Source organism: Rhipicephalus microplus, chromosome 6 (genome assembly GCF_043290135.1).
Source record: "Rhipicephalus microplus isolate Deutch F79 chromosome 6, USDA_Rmic, whole genome shotgun sequence".
Taxonomy (NCBI): Eukaryota; Metazoa; Arthropoda; class Arachnida; order Ixodida; family Ixodidae; genus Rhipicephalus; species Rhipicephalus microplus.
This window is the reverse complement of record NC_134705.1, coordinates 45088256-45093505: the sequence shown is the minus strand read 5'-3', so window position 1 is coordinate 45093505 and position 5250 is coordinate 45088256. Positions and strand designations below refer to the sequence as shown.

The window sequence follows — 5250 nt, the reverse complement described above, 5'->3', positions numbered from 1 at the left end:
TCTTTAACGTATGACAGCGCTTGCTCTTGGGCTGGTCCCCACGTCCATTCAGAACTCTTCAAAAGCAAGTGACGTAACGGCGCCGTTTTTGAAGCCAAATCTGGTATGAATCTTGCCAGATGATTAGTCATACCGAGCAGCCGTCGAACGTCAGACACGTTATTTGGCGTCGGCAGTTCTTTGATGGCTCGGACCTTTTCAGGGTCCGGCCTGATTCCATCTCGACTTAGAACACAACCAAGAAACTTTATCTCGGTTACTCCAAAACAACACTTTTTTTGTTTAGCGTAACAACAGCACTCATGAGACGGTCTAAAGTAAGACGCAGACGCTCATCATGTTGAGCTTTGTTGCAGCCATAAATGAGCACATCATCCATCATGTTTACCACGCCTGGGATTCCTTGCAGAGTCTGCGACATTTTCTTTTGAAAAAACTCAGGTGCTGACGTTATTCCAAACGGTAGCCTCTGAAAACAGTATCGCCCAAATGGCGTAATGAAGGTAGTTAACAATTGGCTTTCCGGCGACAACTTGATCTGACAAAATCCAGAATTATCGTCTAGCTTCGAAAAAACCGATGCCCCACTTAACAGACCAAGGCTATCTTTAACCGTTGGCATAACATAGCGCTCGCGAAGTACACTTTTATTTAGTTGCGTCAAGTCAACGCAAATACGAACGTCTCCAGAAGGTTTGAGTACTGGTACAATACCTGCGCACCATTCTGTTGGTTCGTCTACTTTGCGGATTACGTCATCTCGCTCCATACGCTCGAGCTCCTGCTTCACTCGGTCCCGCAGGGGTAAGGCAATGCGACGCGCAACCGGAATAGCAAAGGGTACCGAGTTCGGCTTCAGTCTGATATTGTATTCCCCTTTCATAGCTCCCAGACTACCGAAAAGCTGAGGGTAGGAAGCTTCGATGGCTGTTGCGCTACTGACCGAGTCAGCGAACTTGATCAGCTCAAGGGCTTCGAGCGCTGGGAGACCCAAAAGTATCGAGCGTAAAGGCGAGACTACGTACACAGTTTGTCGGACAATGCGTTGTCTCCACTGTATAGTGGCAAGAAATTTTCCGAGAACATGCAGTGGCTCATTCGCAGGGCCTGTTAAGGTTATGTCGCACTTGTCTAATTTGGTAGGCAATCCCGGAAATGTTGAGGGTACAACGGACACTTCTGCACCCGAGTCAAGTTTAGCGAACACCGGAGTACCGTTAATGATAACTTGAGCATACCGAGAATTGGAGTGCTCCCCATTTACCGCGCCTACGAAATATGCCCCTTTTTCCATGTGGAGAGAAGAAATCGGTACCTTCTTTCGCTCGCCTGCAGCCTTTTTCCGACACACCACTGCAAAATGTCCGGAACAACCGCAGTAGTTGCATTTCGCAGCTCGTGCCGGGCAGGAGGTCCTCGGGTGCTCTCCTTGACCGCAGTTGGGGCACGAACTAGATGTGAGAGGTCGGTAGGACTGTGGTCTGGTGCGTTGACCTTGTGTGACCGGTGCACTGGTCCTTGACGAGGTGCCGGAACGCTGTCCTGAAGAATTCTTTCGGGGCTGCCGTTGTTTGTTGACCGCGTCCAGGTTGCTGGCTGGCGCTGCCGAAGGTTCGTCGCTGGTTTCTCGCAGCTGTTGCTGCTGTCGTTGGACGGTCTCCTTCAAGCGAGCTTTTGCCAAAGTGCTGGCGAGTGTAAGATTTGCATCCATTTGCAGAGACTCCGAGAGCTTGGCATCACTGAGGCCGACTACAAACCGGTCGCGGATCATGCGTTCCTTTTCCTTGTAGTCGCACCGGTCCGCCAGTGTGTGCAACGCGGTGATGAATTGGTCGACTGACTCGCCTGGTTGTTGTATGCGTCGGTGAAAACATGCGCTCTCGTAAACGAGGTTCCGTGCGGCCACGAAGTGATCGTCGAACTTTTTTCTGACGGTTTCATACTGCTTCTGCTGTTGTTCAGATAGTGTGAAGGTCGAAAAGATCTCTCTCGCTTGCCTGCCCATTGTGTAGAATAGAGTCCGGACTTGCGCTTCTTCACTTCGCTCATTTAAGCCAGAGGCAAAGCGGTAGTCGTTGAATAGTTAGATCTAGGAAGGCCATTCGGACGTTCGGTCGAAGTCAAACGCTGGCGGAGCTGGAACCACGAACATGCCGTAAACTGGCTTGACTTCTTTGTCTTCTGACATGGCGCCGCTTGACGAAGAAAGGTGCAACGCCCCTCGAATATCAGAAGGATCCCACTTCTGACACCATGTCGTGTTGCGCCCTAGCGAAAGGGCAGGCGCGTCCGGCCGCAGGAGCTGAGAAAGAGACTGAGCCGCTTCCGATGGGCGCGAGATAACGTCCAACCTTTATTCCATGCAACCAGCATACATATATAGCAGACACTCATGTGACCAATGACGTCACGTACAAACGACACTTTACAATTGCGGGCGACAGCGCCAGATAACGCGGACACTTGACGCGCCTGGGCGCTATCACCACATATAGATTGCGCTGACTGACGCTTCTACTTCTAAATTCACATATAAACCCAAAAAAGTGAATGGAGGGAAGGCCGCTGTGATAGCTCAGTAGTTATAGCATCGAACGCGTTATTCGAAGGTCGTAGGCTCGATTCCTGCTCACGGCTGGATATTTTTTTTCACCCGCCTTTCTTTCTTCCTATTTACATTCCATTGGTTTAATAACTTCCCCTGTACATTCTTTGGCATTACTGTCTGTTAGATCTCATTATTATTGTGTCAAAACACGGAAAAACGAGCCCTTAGGTATACGCCTCTTTCCCTTATTCATTAACAATGGTGTCATACTGGCAGACTTGGTGTCATTAGGTTGTGTACGAGGGAATATTAATCAGCTGCACACTCGTAATAAGTTCGCGTGCTACGTGACGCCACACATGCGCATAAAAGAGTGTTTCACACTCGTCGCTTGGCTTATAGATGGCGCTGACTGACACTCCCACTTCTAAATTTACTTATAAACCCAAAAACGTGAATAGAGGGAAGGCCGCTGTGATAGCTCAGTGGGTAGAGCATCGAACGCGTTATTCGAAGGTCGTAGGTTCGATTCCAGCTCACGGCTAGTTTTTTTCACCCACCTTTGTTTGTTCCTATTTATATTCCATTGGTTCTAACAACTTCCCCTGTACATTCTATGGCATTACTGTCTGTTAGATGTCAATATTATTGTGTCATATCACGGAAAAACGAGCCCTTTGTTATACACTTCTTTCCCTAATTTATTAACGAGGGTGTCATACTGGCAGACTCGGTGTCATTAGGTTGTATGCGAGGGACTAATAATCAGCTGCCCGCTCGTAATATGTTCACGTGCTACGTGACGCCACACATGCGTATAAAAGAGTGATTCACACTCGTCGCTTGGCTTACAGATGGCACTGGCTTACACTCCTACTTCTATATTCACATTCACATTTAAACCCAAAAAGTCAATGGAGAGAAGGCCGCTGTGATAGCTCAATAGTTAGAGCATCGATTGCATCATTCGAAGGTCGTAGGCTCGATTCCTGCTCACGGCTAGTTAGTTTTTCACCCACCTTTTTTTCTTCTTATTCACATTCCATTGGTTCTAATAACTTCCCCTGTACATTCCTTGGCATTACTGTCTGTTAGATCTCATTTATATTGTGTCAAAAAACGAAAAAATGAGCCCTGAGGTTTACCCCTCTTTCCCTTATTCATTAACGAGGGTGTCATACGGGCAGACTTGGTGTAATTAGGTTGTATACAAGAGACTATTAATCAGCTGCCCGCTCGTAATAAGTTCGCGTGCTACGTGACGCAACATATGCGCAATAAAGTGTGTTTCACACTCGTCGCTTGGCCATAGATGGCGCTGACTGACACTCGTGCTTCTAAAATCACATATAAACCCAAAAAGTGGATGGAGGGAAGGCTGCTGTGATAGCTCAGTGATTAGAGCATCGAACGCGTTATTCGAAGCTCGCAGGCTCGCATGCGCATAAAAGAGTGTTTCACAATCGTCGCTTGGCCATAGATGGCGCTGACTGACACTCGTGCTTCTAAAATCACATATAAACCCAAAAAGTGGATGGAGGGAAGGCTGCTGTGATAGCTCAGTGATTAGAGCATCGAACGCGTTATTCGAAGCTCGCAGGCTCGCATGCGCATAAAAGAGTGTTTCACACTCGTCGCTTGACCATAGATGGCGCTGACTGACACTCGTGCTTCTAAAATCACATATAAACCCAAAAAGTGGATGGAGGGAAGGCTGCTGTGATAGCTCAGTGATTAGAGCATCGAACGCGTTATTCGAAGCTCACAGGCTCGATTCCTGCTCACAGCCGGGTATTTTTTCACCCACCTTTCTTTCTTCTTATTTACATTCCATTGGTTCTAATAACTGCCCCTGTACATTCCTTGACATTACTGTCTGTTAGATCTCATTAATATTATGTGAAAACACAGAAAATCGAGCCCTTAGGTATACACTTCTTTCCCTTATTCTACGAGGGTGTCATACTGGCAGACTTGGTGTCATTAGGTTGTATACGAGGGACTATTAATCAGCTGCCCGCTCGTAATAAGTTCGCGTGCTACGTGACGCAACATATGCGCAATAAAGAGTGTTTCACACTCGTCGCTTGGCTCATAGATGGCGCTTACTGACACTCGTGCTTATAAATTCACATATAAACCTTAAAAAGTGGATAAGTGGATGGAGGGAAGGCTGCTGTGATAGCTCAGTGCTTACAGCATCGAATGCGTTATTCGAAGGTCGTAGGCTCGATTCCTGCTCACGGCCGGGTATTTTTTCACCCACTTTTCTTTCTTCTTATTTACATTTCATTGTTTCCCTTCATCCACGGTTACTGTCTGTTAGATCTAATTAATATTGTGTCAAAACACGGATAAACGAGCCCTCAGGTATACACCTATTTCCCGTATTTATTAACAAGGGTGTCATACTGACAGGCATGGTGTCATTAGGTTGTATGCGAGAGACTATTAATCAGCTGCCCACTCGTAATGATTTCACGTGCTACGTGACGCCACACATGCGTACAAAAGAGTGATTCACACTCGTCGCTTGGCTTACAGATGGTCCTGGCTTACACTCATACTTTCATACTTCTAAATTCACATTTAAACCCAAAAAAGTGAATGAAGGGAAGGCCGCTGTGATAGCTCAGTAGTTAGCGCATTGAATGCGTTATTCGAAGGTCGTAGGCTCGGTTCCTGCTCACGGCTAGTTATTT

General features: G+C 47.2%; 1 pseudogene; it reads right to left on the bottom strand.

Annotated features, from left to right (window-relative positions):
- Positions 1 to 303: 303 nt before the first annotated feature.
- On the bottom strand, positions 304 to 2189 carry LOC142765258 (uncharacterized; annotated as a pseudogene).
- Positions 2190 to 5250: the final 3061 nt, after the last annotated feature.